Here is a 15925-nt window from a genome sequence, read left to right on the forward strand (position 1 = left end):
CCTCCTGAATTGTCTTCTGGACTCCATCTACCCACATTCCTGATGGGAGCCCAGGGAATTTACCTGGCTAACTCAATCACCTGAAGAGCCATCATCACACAATGCCAATTAACTTATTTTACATAATTACAGTGTGTTCATTACCGCCACAACTGAACTAAGGTAATATGCTATGGAGTGGAAACCCTCCTGATAGTTTTTACACACTGACTTGACCCCTGTAAGACTAATCCAGTGTCCTACTGTTTATTCAGTTTATTTCTAACTTCAGTTACATTTACAGGATTACAAGACATCAGCCAATCTGTACAGTGCAATAGTTCAGTGTGTCTCTGGCAAGTCCAACAAACCCAAGATGCACTCAGCAGAAAAGGGAAAGAAAATAATGAAAATCAGATGGTTTTGGCCTCCTCTTTCGTTTTATACACCTACTTCTGCTTTATTTCAGATATTCTACCTCAAAAGATACAGTTGACTCAAAATATAAAAAGATGCAAGAACCAGGCACCAGTCTGAGTTAACAAGCTGCTTGCCAGCTGAGGAGTCATGCACACATCCATTATTACAAGCCTAAAAATAGCAAGCCTTTGAGAAGCTCTTAGAACAGCAAAATGTGGCATATTGATATAAAAGTAATTTGTGGATGAAAGAAAAAAGATGGTAAGAAGCTATTTCAAACAGATGGTTAAAGAAATAAAGCAATTTAATCCCAACTTCCAGAGGCAAATATTGTCATCATTATCAGTGATGTTAGAGCCAACTGCTCTACCTGGGGTCTTGCTGCATTCTTTTCAGAATGTCCAGGCTCCCAGGCAGTGGGGTCTACTCTAGATGAAAGCTACACAATTTCCTATCACTCCTTGCACATTCTCTAGCTGTTTTTCCTACCCATTTTCTGTTTCTACACAGCAAACCTTCCCAGAACAATTGTGTTCCTTACTGTTCAACACTTTGCACAGTAGAAGTTAGGTCCAGTTAGGCTCTCAATGAATCTGTTATGACAGTAAGGCATCAAATACCAGATGGTGGTCCATAGCTTCTTCTTTCTCCCTAACAGATGTGCAGGCTACTTCAGAGGCCCTGGCAGAACCAACTTGGCTGGTCTACTGAAATGACGCGTTAGTGCTGGCAATCAGCCTGGAAACCTTAAATATGGTACAAACTATGACTCCAGCCCAGAGGAAAAAGGGTAAGAAAATGGTAAATACCTTGAAATTAGAACTCTGTAATTTCATCTAGCCTTTAAAATCAGGAGTTTAAAACTAAATACTGTGCACATATTGCAGCTACACAGTGAGGTTCCTCATTTGTTGGCAGATCTGGAATTTCACGTGAGTCTGTCACACAGGAGCACTAGGAGGAATTTGAAGAGCAAATGTGAGGTAAATACCCATGCCATGATCTCACAACATCATTTTCCACCTCCTTCATTTAAGAATGGCACACCCCCAGGATGACTATTTTGATGTGTGCACCATTTGTTATGTGGAGGCTCTACACACTCCTTGACTTCCAGAAGAGATGCCCTATGAAATTCACTCCCTCCAAGCACATTCTCTTTTATAAGCAGAAAGTTGCAGTTTAAGGAGTGCAGCTACACACAAAACCCCCAGGCTGCAGTTATAGGATAGGCCTTCTATATCCATTAGCACAGGCAGAAAAGGATTCCCAGCCTGAAGAGAGACAAAAGGAGCAGCTGAGAAGTGGCTTCCTCAGATGCTGAACTGAACACGGAAGTCCCTCTAGGTATGGGTCCCTTATGTCCAGCCAAAGGGGGCAAAACTAAAGACAACTAGATGTAATGAGTGGGAAGACTTTCTTTTATGCAGCCTCCTTTTGCAGAGTAGCTCAATCTAAGAGCCTTTCTCTGAGTACACACTGCACTAGAGCCTCATGCAATAGAGCATTTGTTACCAGCACATTTTATGACCTGAAAAGAAATGAAGTTCAACTGCTCACGCTCTAAATCACTGGCAAAACACAGCCATCCCTCAGCTCAAACACACACTTTAGCACAACACTGCAAGATGCAGGCTAGACTCATTAGACAGGTCAGTTCTCAGGTGTGATCCACTTCAGTCTGCAAAGCTGACTAGAAAAAAATCACAAAATGATGAGAAAATGCTTCCACCCCCCCCCACCCCTGCAGAAGACAGCACAGTTTAAACACTTTCTACACCAGAAGTGCATGTGCAAGTGCTACCCCAGCACGGCCATTTCCTGCTGTAATAAACACCTGGTCAATCTCAGCTGGAAACACTGCATCCATCCCTGGGAACACTGAGGAAGCTTTCTAAAGGATACACTGATTTTTTTCATCAGGGTGGCAATGAGGTGTCTAGATAAAGTTTCTCACACAACTAAAACAGTGCACAGACTACTTGAAAAGAGATGCTAAAAGGAGATGGTTCACTGTGAAAGCAGACCTCAACTTTGAATTTCATTAGAGAGATATGGAAACATGTAACCAAAAAAAAATCTTACAAAAAGGATATTACTGGGATGGTCACTTTTTTTTTTCCTTTGAAAAAAGGGAAGTTCCACAAGGAGTTAAGGTAATGATGACATGATACTAGAAGAGGAACATTTGTAATGTGTAGTACTAGTTCTACTGTAACTGAAAATGATCAAGACACACTTACCTGTGACAGAGACAAAATACTCTGTATTCAAGGGAACATAAAATCAGGAACACTGACACAATACTTTATTAATACTTGTCAGATAACATGAGGAAGTCACACCGTTGACTTCAGTAACTACTGAGAAATCAAATGAGAAAGAATTTACAAATTGTAATTTTTTACTAAAAGCAAATCAGCTGTAGTGATGGAAAGCAAACATTTTCACACATCTGATTTTATGCATCCTTGGTAGATTTCAAAGGTGCAGACACAACATGAAAATTATTTTTAAAGCCTTATAGCTGGATACACTTAGTTAACTTTTGCTACTTTCCCCCTTATGAGCGGGCATGTTCTCAACAATTTTCCCTTTTATTATGGAATGCCATTGTGATTGGGGATCAGGAGACTTTGGCTTTGTCTTATTTCCCAAATTACCTGAAAGAAAAAAAAATGCAAAGAGTATCTATTTATCAGCTAAATGGAAAAACTAAATTATTACCAAGGTCATAATGATTTGTTATGGAAGTTTTAATTTCATTTTTAGAGGAAAAAAAAAAGTTCTTTTCAAGACATAGAACAGTATTCTCTGCTGAATGTCAATCAGTACTGATTCTTTGCAAAGCATTTTGTCAGTCCAAAACATCAGTGCAGCAGTAGTAACTGCTATTAATGAACATTGCAAGCATTGCAAGTAGACCATCTGACCAGAACCATTACTTAGACCAGTCCATGCCCTGACTTCATTGAAAATTACAGCATTAATTTTTTTAGTCCTTGGTTAATCTATTCAATACCAAAACATCAAATCCCTCTGATTAGCTCAGCACATACACTGTGATTGAACATTGAAAGGAGCTTCAGAGGTGCTTTTCACCTTCATACCATGTGCACAGGGTCACTAAAGAACAGAACACAAACCTTAAAATTCATTACCCAGCTGATGCCATTTAAGCTCAGCAATCAACTTACAAACTGTGTATGCAAGACAGGAGATCACTTGCCAAGATGACATTTACAATCCAAGTAAACAAGCAGCACAGTCTAGACTTCCTAATGCATCAGGCAGTTTGCAGGCTCTGATTGCTGATGCTTACTGCTCAGACCACATGCACGCAAGCCGTATGGTTGTGAGAAAACAAAGCACTCTGCTTAAACCTGAAACCTTCATCCTCGGAATCAGAAAGGACTGGGTCCTCAAGCACTCCTCCAGTCTCCTCCATCAGGATTGATATACCTTTGTTGGAGTACTATGGACTCACTTTGCTTTGCTAAAGGGATGGAAAGACATGTTTGGAAGAAAGAAGTGAGGAGTAAACAAATGGAGACAAAAGATGAGGGCATTTGTGGAACCACTTAGAATTACTGTGTTGCTAAAATACCCTTGTAAAGTGAGGAAATTGGCTGTGAGTAAGTTTGCAGCTACAAAGAGCCACAAAACCTCAACATGGTTTGAAGCGGTTTTGCTGAAGGGAAGCAGCTGTACCAGCTGGCCTGGATTCTGAAATGTGTTTAGGAAAAAAAACCTAACAAAACAACAAAACTCCCCACATTTTCAAGACCTATATATCTGCAGAGAACATCAGGAAAGACTTAGAGAGCTCAACAGGGCCTGGACAAGAACCACACCTCTTCCCAGGAAGGAGCGATGAGTGCACAGGGACTCTCACTCAATTTGCTCTCTTATTTTCCCTGTGCAGCCTCTACCAGCTTTTGTTCTTCCAAAAGGTAGGCTGGGTTAGAAAGCTCTTAACACTCCTCTTTCCACCAAGTGTATTTATCTGAGCAAGTCCAATAGGCCTGAATCCAGCCGCAACAAACTTTCTGGGCACCTCTGACTGTTGTGAAATGTAGTGATTCAGCCAAGCTACATCAAAAAGAGAGCATATTTTATTTGTTCACTGGAACTTAATAAACCAGGACAGGAAAAAAAGAAAGCATCAGAAAGGCCACATCCCCACATATCTTCATCTTAGAAAGCTTAGTCCTTCTCTCTGACCCTAGGTAGGTGTCTCTATCTGGCTTTCTGCCTCCCCGTACACTTTTGACTGTCTGCCTCCCTCCCCAGGCCCATAGCTCTGTACTTCAGACACTCCTAGTCACCTGTCCTGTGATGCAGATGAATCAAAGGTATCAGTGCTTATTTACAACCACTTCCCCACTTATGTTCCCATTGCCATGGTGAGCAGCAACAGAGCCTGAAATATAAGGTCAAAACATAGCCTAGATATCTCCCACAAGCCATATGGAATAATCATTTTCTGAGGAAATTTCTGGCAAAAAATTGCGCTTGCTCTCTGACCAAAAGCATACCTCAGCTCAGTACTCTGGATTCCTAACTGAGCTCCTGAGATAGAGAACAGTAAACATCCCTAAAAAGCTTGAATCCAGATTCCTCTGCAGAAACTGAAGAGGATCTTGCCAGTTCTTTACAGGTTATCAGTGTTACTTTGATCTCCGTCAGCCTCACTGTGTTTCCTTCTACCATGTGGAAGTTCAGGGCCATGGCACATATCTGCACTGTTTGCCATGCACCCCAACATCACTTCATGGGAATTTATTATTATTTTCCATCTTTCAAAAGCTTTTCAGCCTATCCTTGCACAAATAATGTATGACAATATAGGTTGCATCTGAATATATTTGTGGAGACAAACCAGACCTCTTCCCCAGTTACTATTCCACTGAAAATCAAATATCGATCTGCATGTCTTGGATTACTCAGAGATAATGCAGTTAGCGTCACAATACAGTTTGGTGAACTGTATCAAACTAATCAGACATCAAGACAGAGGAAAAAATAGGAGAAATCAAATGAACCCTGGAAAGAAATTTCAAGTCCAGACTGCCAGGACTGCACATACTGAAACACCTGAGGAAAGATGAAAATTACTGTGGGAAGTACATCACAATTTAGGCCAGCCTAAAAGGCAGGTTGTCCACTTGGTGAAAACCTGGACCAAAGCAGATACTCAGCATAAGAGACTGTGTTCTGGAGACAGGTAGGAGGACACAAAGTATGAAGCACCAAAAAGACAGAAACATAACAACATACAATCGCTGTCTTGTCTCAGCAGGAGTCAAAATTAAATTACTGGGACCTACCAGATTTCAGTATAAATTGACATTTCTGGGCATTAAATAGGATTATTCAATAGATGAGAACACAGAAGTGCAGTATTGACAATAAGTGTCAATATATAAGAGTGGTGATACTGCAGCCCAGTTTGGTATCCTAGGCTTGATGAATAATACACTGGGCAAAACAGAAGCTTTTCATTTCTGTGTTACCTCCTGTATCACCTCAGCCTTCTCTGGATTAATTTTAAAACAGCTATTTTGGAACTTGTGAAAACAAAGGCACCTCTGTGTCAGTTTTAGCTTGGGAGACTGTCAAAAATCCAATTCTAGCTACAGCTTATGTAGAATCAAATGCAGAGTTGGGCCTTAATTTTGACATAGGTATCACAACACAAAGACATCAGCTGTTTTTTCCTCTGTGAATTGCAACAGATCTTCTCTACTGATAAGTTTTCATGTCATAGTAACTTTCTGATCTGAAAAACAATGCAATTTAGGAATTCTTCTCCTCTACCTTGATACAATCTTGGGAATGAAAGTGAATTCATTTTAATCTGGATGACCAGCAAGATGAAAGAGGATAAAAAATTAAAAAGATATCAAAATTAAGAAAAATATATAATATCCGGGGAAAACAAATAAATATTTATCCAGAAAATAGGTATAGCTGAATGAAAATTGCCCTGTGCAATATAAAAAGTCTGGTAACAGTTTTTTGGCTTGGCTTTGTTGTTTCAGTCCTAAGAGATCTGAAATGTTTGCCTTGAACTGCTACTGACCATACGCATCAGTTTGATGAGAAAAACCAAAAGTTTAGTAGGAAGTGTGTACCATAAGCTGAGGAGAAACAGCTCAGAAGTTGTATCATTCAGCAGGCAAAAGTACACTACAGCCTTCACGTAGGGAAATAAGTCCTTTCTTGAAGAAATCCCATGGAGTAAAAACAAAAGAACACTGTAAGAAAGAGCAAAAGCTCTTAGTGCATTGAGGCGATCAGCATGCAGCACATCAGAATTTTCCAAAACACTACTGCACTTTGTAGGTCACCACATGCAGGTTCCAATATCTTTCCAAAGGCAAAAGAGTCTGGAAACTGATCTGGAAGATAGTCCTCATCAATTCCTAGATGACAGATATATATGTCACTATGTTATGGGACTGAACAGCAGCATAGGTAAGAAGGTAAGATGATCCCATGCAAGTCATTTCCCTGTCTTCTTTGTGATATTTCTAGCTGTAGCAAAGACAATAATGATGATGCCCACTGTATTATGCATTTAGGTAAGATGATGAAAATAAACAGAAGTGGATATGTACTTAAGATGAAATAACTTTCTGTGGCTTCTTCTCTTCACTGACTATCATGCAAGGAAGCTTAACAAGATATTGAACTGAAATGCATCAGGAACTGGACAATCCAGATTCAACCCTAGCAGTGTAAGAGTTAGCATCATTATGAACATGCTGAATACTGCTTCTCCAAAAATCTCAAGGTGAAAGAGCAGAATTCACCTCTAGATCAGAATATCACCTCTAGAAGCTGTGAGTTTTCCCCTCTCTACAGTTATGTTATCATAGATATTAATTGGAAAATGTCTATTTAGTTCAAATAGGAGGGGGAAAATGTACCCAGACTGGAGATGCCCATGGTAGCTGCAGTGAAGAAACAAGAAACTAAAGAAGTCTAGACCAACATGAAAGCTTTTAACATGCCACTGTAAAGGTTCAAGTATCAGTTAGACAGAGTCTAACTGACTCTGTGACTTTAAGAGTCAGATGATTTTATCACCAGTCACCTTAATGATGGTGCATACTCAGCTGAGAGGAGCTGTGGACACAATTTGACTCTCATTGTTTGAATCCATAGATTTTTTCAATTTCTATTTTTTTGAAAGACAATATAAAAGTGAAAACACAACTCCTAAAAGAAACAGCAAAAAAAGTCTTATTGAGCAATCATATAATCATATAATCATACAATACCAGTTTGAAGGGGGACCTCAGGACAGTTTTGCAGTGGCACTCCCAAAGCGATGCTCACCTCACCTGTGTCATTCTTCCATCATGAAATCACACCCACAAGCTTGTAATCCAGCCCAAGGACTCCAAAGAAAAATGTAGTTGTCACCTATACCTGATGTTCATCTAAATAACAGTCCCCAGCAGCAAGAAATTGACACACCACAGTTATTTATGACACCAGGACTCTGTGATCTGCCTCACCCACACCTTCTCTCTTTCCTTGGTAACTCTGGAAAAGAGCTTACCCTTCCCTTGGACTCCCTTTGATAGCAAGGGACATCCATTTGGCTCTTCTCAGTGGAAGGAAATCCTTATGGATCTAAGGCACCTGTGACAGCCAAGGTTTATCTATTCCCTCTGGTTGTTTGAGCACATTAATCAGCCCAGATGAAGATTATAATGGATGCAAGGACTCCCTGGTGACTTTTCCCCCACAGCCAAATCTCTCCTTTGCCGCTTTATGAAAGTTGAAATATTTATGTGGGAATGTACCAATATCAAAATTTTATGTTAGATTCCAGGATGGAACTTCAGAGGGAAACTAAAGAAATACACTTAATCTTCTCTGTGAGTACCAGCACTTCTGCAAAACAAATACAGCAGCGATGAAGGATCTCACAGGACGCAATATCTTTGAAACTCAGTCTCATGCAGCATAAATACAGTCCCCTGATTCATCCATCCTCTTTTCTACCTCCTCTAGCTGACTACATTTGAATCATGCATATGAGAAAAAACATCAGGACGGTACCGTTAGCTGCACTACAGGTCACAGAAGCACAAATGGCATGGAACGTCTAAGCCTTTTAATAATGAGGCTCTTCTCCGCTGCAGATCACCTGTCACGCACAGTTCAGCTCTCTGAAAAAATAATGCAGTCACTCCCTGATTAAATTACTCCTGGAGTGGAAAAGACATTGAGCAGCCTGCCTGTTTCAATTGGCTGTGTAGTGACTGAGCTCCATGAATATGGAAATAATTAGAAATCCTAGACCAATATAGAGGAGGACAAGGAATATGTGACCCACATAAAGGGCATGCTGGCGTTGCATGAAAGTGAAATCATAGTGTAATATTAAACAAGTGAAAAATCCTTGATATCAGTGATGGAGGTTAGAAAACAAATGAAGATTACTTCAGTAAAATGCCAGAGGGTTCCAACTGAGATACAAAGCCTTTTCAAATGCATTTTACAGGCTCCTTTCTCCTAGGAAAGAGGTAAAATTGAGATTTTATTTTTAAATCCTAATTCATAACTCTAATTCACACCTTTCTGTCTCTTTTGCTCTCGATGTTTAATAGGTTTACAAGATTACTAAGTAGCTGCCAGATAAGATTTTTTACTTGGGCTCTGAAGCTTTGACCTTAGTAGTAGTTAATAGCCCAAAAGATTCTAATTAGAGTATGAGAAATAGACAAGTACCCTTGGAAAACCAAAAAGCTTTACCACCAGATGAGCCTGTTTTCACAAACTCCAGCAGATGAACTGCTTGAAAGAAAGTAAGAAAATTACGGCCCTGAATTTACTGGAAAAATTCTGTCACATACATCTGTAAAATCTCTAAAAAAAGCTTACATTTTCCTTGGACGTGGCTCACTTGCCCACCTGTGCTAACCAGGAAGAACCAGCACTCCAGCATAAGAGGTTCTTTGGTGAAATTGAAGTGCTCTGCTTCCCACATACTCCTGCAGTTGGAATACACAGCACATCCAGGCATCCCATATAGCTCTGTCTCTCCTGCCACTCCCTGGAATTGCGGGCAAACAAGGTATGTAACAGCAACCTTCTTCAGCTTCTTCTACCTGGCTGTCATAGCAAAAGGCAGATCCAATAGCAAGGAAGAAAAATTAAGTCTAAACCGCACTGGACAAATGCAAACATCCGTGCCCATTGAATTCTAAACATTTTTTGTCCTCATCTGAAACCTAGGGCCACCAATTCATAACAATACTTTTAAGGGTTTCTGAGATATGCTCTCAAAACAGTTCTGCAGGTACCTTACATTTGCCAAGATCTAGTTTCCTAGTGTAGTTAGTTCCTAAGGATTTTAGAGTGAAGCTTTATTTTCCTTTCTCTAATGGTAAGAAATTTTCCTTTCATTCCTGTATCATTACGTAAGTGCTTTTCATTTCCTGAACAATTTTCAGAGAAAGCCACTATATTTTTGGAGTAGCTTATTAATTCATAAATTTATATACATGGTTCAATTAAGCATCAGAAAACTTCACCACTGAATTTTATCTCATAAAATCACCTTACACTATCCTGTAAATTGAAAGGTTAGTGTCATGTTTTCTATCCCTGTGGCTCAAACAAATCTCTGTATCAATTTTTAAGCTAGCAACAACTACTTTCACAGTAAGTTCATTAATTTAAAATATTTCTGTTTAAATTTGTGAGGATTAGAGGTAACATTATGATGTGTTATATATTCCCTTCAGACAGTTTTTTTACTTAATAGCAGTATGATGAGAAAAAAGCAGCGCAGGTAACATGATTCACTATGCACACCACTGTATATTTTGCTAATAGCTTTTTACAAGTTTTCCTAAAGTTTATTTAAAATCTCTTTCCTGAAATCTAAAGGCTACACCTTCTCACAAATAAAATAATACAAAGTTTCCTGTACAAAGGGTGTTTCAAAACTGTTACCTCTATTTTCAGACTATTTTAACTGAAGAGGAATGCTTTTCTAAAATACTGGCTCCACATTGAAAGCACACATGGGAAAGACTACTTGATGTAAAGCTCCTCCTTTCAAAATCAATATGACTCAAAGTTTTCCTCTGTGAAGAAAGTCGGTACGTACGTGGTCATTGTAAATGTTAATGAAAATATCAGTTGTAGGATACATAAACGCAAAGAACTCAAATATAGACATACTCTGGTCTGGGGAAGTTGAAATCTAACTGTTCTATCAGGGGTTGGGTGACTGGCAACAAAAGCTAAAAAATAAAAATGCACCCTTCAAAACTGGAAGCCACTTGGTTCACTGAGTGATTACCATTGATCCCTGGCACATATAGCTCTGTCTAACTCTGTTATGATCATGGCCAGCACTTTCCTAACTACCTTCTATTAAATCAATTCATAGGGGAAAATGCTGAAAAAATCTTAAAGTTGTACAAGTATAAAAATCCCACTTTTAAGACTGAAATGTTCTGCCCTCCCAGATGTAGTTGAAGTACCATCTTGGTATCAGGAATGGCAGCACAGGTGACATAACATCTCCTTACCTTTCACCATTCACATCCCAGCAAAAGATGTGAGTTCAACACAAACTACTGACCATCAGTACTGGCTCTGGGTAACATGAAACTCTCTGAAGCTCTTGGCCTTGGTGCATGTGCGTGGGAGACCTTTGGACATTCAATCACTCCTGTGGTTTGAACATTTTGGCCTGTAATTCTTTATTAATCCCACTTTCAAAAGAAATTATCTCTTAGTAAACCAGGTGGAGTTACAGATTGCTCAGCTAGTTTGAAAACTAAGTGATTCTGATTTCTAAATATGGCTAAAAATAAAACATAATCTACTAGGCAAAATTCTGACCTCAGATGCAGGACATATAAGTCCAGCTTTTGGTTCTGCCACTGGCCCACTGGCAAGATTCTGTGTGAGTCTTTTCACCATACACAAAACAGGAACAATAAGAGAATTGCCTCAAAATCTGAGCAACATTATAAGCAGATTATTAATAGATATACTGGGCTGCAGACTTTTGGCTTGGAAAATCTTGATCCAGTTTCTTATTCTGGAAAGGAAGCTGGGATTATTCAATTTAAGAACTGTCAACTATTTATAGCCTCAGCTATAAAAAAAAAATTCTTTTAAGAAATAGCAAGCCAGAAACCTCTTGCTGCCCAACCATCTCCAGTAGAAACAATTCCCAGGGGCATCTACATACTGTTCCAAGGTTGTTGGAGTGTATATTGTTCCATGTCTTCTTGCCAGTAAATTGCCAAACTGTCAGACACACAATGGAGAAGGAAAAGGAGAAAACAGTTCTGAGGATTTAACTTCAGTAGAGTTTCTATCACTGTTCTATTACTTTAGGAGGATGATGCTCATGTCCAAGTGACTGAGTAACATTTCTGTGTTATCAAGGCAATGCAACCTGATCTAGTGGAAGGTGTCCTTGCCTATGGCAGCAGGGTTGGAAACAGAGGATCCTTAAACAATGTTCAATGCTAATGTACTCTTAAGACCATCCCCATTGTCATGGAACTGGGCTAGCATAGTACAGTTTAGCCTAAAACCATAAACCTGTTGATGATGAACCTGAAAACAGAATCCAGAACTGTAACTACTCTAAAACTGAGGTACCTTAACAAAACCAAAAAAACACACAGCTCTCTGCTATCTTCTGACAATCAACTTTCTGTCTCCGTGTCAGAAGAAAGACAGAGCTCTGCACAACATTGAATGTGTTAATTTACTCATTGGTAGAGAATACAGCTCACCACAAAGACATTTTTTCTGAAAACTAAGTCCCAAAGGGAGGTGAAGACATTTACTGCTATTTTGACTAACCAGTCAAGTATAAGAATGTAACACCTACACTAATAAAGATATCTGAGAGTCTCTAATAAGGAAACCATTAAGGACAATGATGACATCTTATCTGGGTAGACACAAACAGTTGGGGATGAAAGATTAACACTGCACTGTCTGAAAACTTTTGTAGTGCAACTGAATAAAAAACAAGAGTTTCTTCAAGAATCAGAAAATGACCTGAGGTATGCTGGTGTGGACAGAGATGCAGTGTGACAGAGCTTTCTCTCACCAGAGGGTAACTAAGTGATGGAGGCTAAAAGGTAAGCTACATGCAAACAAGAAAATTTTGTCAGAAGAGGAGCAAGTCAGCAGGATAGGGTGAAAGAAAATAGAAGTTAGGTGTAAATAGATTCAGCATTTTTGCCTTATGTTTTTTGTCCACATCTTTCATAAGTGTTTCTAAGTGCATTGCTGATTTTAACTGTTGCAAACAAAAGTTCATAGCGCATTTCCTCTTAACCTGTCTTGACTTGTGCATGGTTTAGACTAACTAGCCCTTCCTTGGCAAGACACAGACCAGGTCACAAAAGGTAAGAAAACAAGGACCCAGTTAACCAGGTAACGGGAACGCAGTTTGGGGCATGCAAAGAGAAATATAGCAAGCCATGAGCTCTGCTACACTGACTAGGTAGAAAGCTGACACCACAAACATCATGGAAAAAAATGAACACCTTCCAGTAACTCTTGGGAAGCAAGAAGGATTGAATCCAGTAAGATATTGCGTCAACTCCAAAGATCCCAAAGAACAGACCAAGCCACCCACATCACTTATCCTCCTTCCCCATTCATGTTTTCTGGCAGAGTAATGTCCATAGAAATGTCAACACATCATGGTGGGAGTCTAATAAGATTTGAAAAGCAGTACTGGCTACCTCACAAACCAGAGATCAGAAGGGAAGTGGGGCAGCCTAATACACCCTCTGCCAGGGATGGTGAATCAGAGATCCTATCTATTTTTGTCAGAAAAACATTCAGAAAACATGCTCTATAAAGACTGCGTTAGTTTATTATACTGCTTAGATTTAAGTTTTTTAAGGAACATTCAACTTGAGATAACTTTAAGAATAGTGAATAAAAGAGGGGTTTTTTGACAGTAGAAAACAGGTTGTAGACTTATGTGGGTATTTGCACTGTGACAGGATATGGATTTCTAACTCCAAAAAATAAGATGACAGAAAATAATAACAATTGGTGTAATGTTGATTAAAGAAAGTTAAGCCTCAATGGGTTTTAAAACATCTTAGAATTAATTTGTTCATTTGAGTATTGTAAACGCTTACAGTGGTAAATATTTTTGTTCTATAAAATTAAAAATAGTTCACTGTAACTTTGTAACTCTGCCCTCTATCATTCCTTACCCCATCCCAAGTAAAAAAAAAACCCTCTTGACAAACTGTTAAAGGACACTTCTGAATGGAGCTAACACTAGGTGGAATTCAAACAGCAAACAGCTTCAGAGATGTGAGGAGCCAAACAAGATAGATTTAAAACATTTTGCTAAATGAAAAGTGTTTCTGGACACAGCATGTCTGCCTTCAAAGATGCAGACTCCCCTTGTAAGAGATTCCCCAAATATTCAGATGGATTGATTTCAGTAATGAGAAAACTATAGAAAGCATGAGCAAAAATCTTGAATTATAAGAACTGTAACCTTGATACAGAAAAGAAAAATTAACATCCCTTGAATGGCAAGCTCTTAAATTGCTTGAAAAGAAATATGAACAAGAAATAGTATTTTCTAATTCCCCATGCATTAATCATAACTCACCAATCGTTGTTTCCCACACAAATCTATTTTCAATGCAGTTGCATTGGGCAATGTTGCAGTGACACCTTTCAGCTATTCTGATGCTCATAAATAATGATTCAACCCTTTAAAGCTATATACTTCCTGTAAGAAACAACATTAGGTAGACAAGGAAGTAAACAGCTTGATATGATTAATTATTTTATTTGGACTGCTCTTAAAAAAGAATACACAAAAACTACATTGCATATGTTTGAAAACAATTCTACTCAAGTTAAACATTACCATAAAAGTAATTCTTTTACAAGGAAAGTGATTCACAGTGGAAACAATTTGAAACTCAGTTTTATGAAGTTTGTATAACAACTGCCCACCCAGGTCAAGAAATTCACTCACTCCCACACAAAGTGATGCGCATGAAGGACAAAACCAAAGCAATTACAAAAAATGATCTTTCATTGATCCAGAGAACACAAGCTAATAGGAACATGCAGATATATAGTAGATATTGTTGAAATAAAAATACAGGATTTTAAGTCTCACATAGAGAAGGAACAGTTTTGTGACAAGTATAAACACATTTTATCAATAAGAAAAACAAATAGCAACAGGATAATCTTACCACTATAAAGAAAATAAATACTGCATCTACTTCATAGTCTAATTTCAGAGATAAGGATAAAAAATTGCCTTACCTCAAATACAGCTTGAAGAGAGACATTAACAATATGCCTACATCCTTTCTTAGTTCCCTTGATAGCAATCTAAAAAGAAATACAAAATAGCAAATAACTATCTTTCCTTCAGACGGCATGTGCCAAGAAATAACACTTCCCAGTAAAGTGTGCAGAAAAGAAATAAAAAATTAAAACTCAAAACCACAATCCTTGCAAAATAAAAAGACAAGAAGTTTATAAATTTGAAATTCACAGTATGATTTATTGCATTTTAAGGGAGTAGAGACATTCAGGAATTAGATAATATAGAGTTAGCTGTGATATTACCTCAATTCTCACTAAAATATTGATTCAGTACATTTGTCTACAAAAGAAAGATCGTAAATTCATCCACACAGAACTCGGACACTGGAGACATAAAAAGATTCCTATTCCAGTAGAAGGCACACATGGGCTCACACGATACAGCCTTATTAACTTGCTTTTTCCTCCCAAACGACAGTGCTTACCAAAGCGACACTCAAATGTTAAATGCTTTGGTCAAGAGTTCAGTCACTGACCTGCAATGAAAGCCTTATGTTCAGCTCCAACATTTTCTAACAGCAAACAAGGAAAAAAAAAATGGTTTCACGGAATGAACTGTTGAAAAAGAAAATCCTCACATAAGCTTTCCCCGAGGGGGAAGAAATATCCACAAGCTTTAAATTGGCCAGGCGGATTTAAGAGGAAGCAAAAAAAAAAAAAAAAAAAGCAGCTCTTTCTGTTGCGTCAAAGAGCCCACTGTGCAATAGGAACAGTGAACAGAGTTGTTAAACTGGCAAGCTTTTGCTGAAGACAGCTTTTCAATATGCTCTCAGCATCGTCTCCCAGGGCTGGCTGGAGACAGTCCCACTCCTCTTATATGGGCTCTACTCCTTCAAGAGGCAATCGCTCTTAAGGACAGTTTCTATAAACATACAGTTCTCCTGGCTTGGCTGCACATGATGAGGGCAATTGCACACGTATACATACCTGCATTCAGGGAGAAGACCTGCCTGCACTTGGGGAAAATGCAGGCACACTCAAACTAGCCATCATTACCTTGGCTTAAGAGCGGGATGCTATTGATGACTGCTTGCTAAAACTCCCTTCCCCACTTACACCATTCAGTGTGCTGTTGGAAAGCAATCCTGAAAGGCACAGCACTTAGAGAGGAAACCTCTAATGCAATTCCATT

The 15925-nt window shown here is 38.8% G+C and overlaps 1 protein-coding gene across 5 annotated transcripts in view; it reads right to left on the reverse strand.

Annotated features, from left to right (window-relative positions):
- The window catches only part of CSGALNACT1 (chondroitin sulfate N-acetylgalactosaminyltransferase 1), a 42053-nt gene extending 26642 nt beyond the window's left edge, over positions 1-15411 (reverse strand). Inside the window, exons 1-3 of one of the 5 annotated variants that reach the window (XM_038135783.1) lie at positions 15270-15411; positions 14728-14796; positions 14054-14176 (exon numbers count right to left, since the gene is read on the reverse strand). The gene's annotated coding sequence lies outside the window, so the exon portion shown is untranslated. The other 4 variants (XM_038135785.1, XM_038135784.1, XM_038135788.1 and 1 more) reach the window with 4 other exon arrangements.
- Positions 15412-15925: the final 514 nt, after the last annotated feature.

This window comes from Motacilla alba, chromosome 4 (genome assembly GCF_015832195.1).
Source record: "Motacilla alba alba isolate MOTALB_02 chromosome 4, Motacilla_alba_V1.0_pri, whole genome shotgun sequence".
Classification (NCBI taxonomy): Eukaryota; Metazoa; Chordata; class Aves; order Passeriformes; family Motacillidae; genus Motacilla; species Motacilla alba.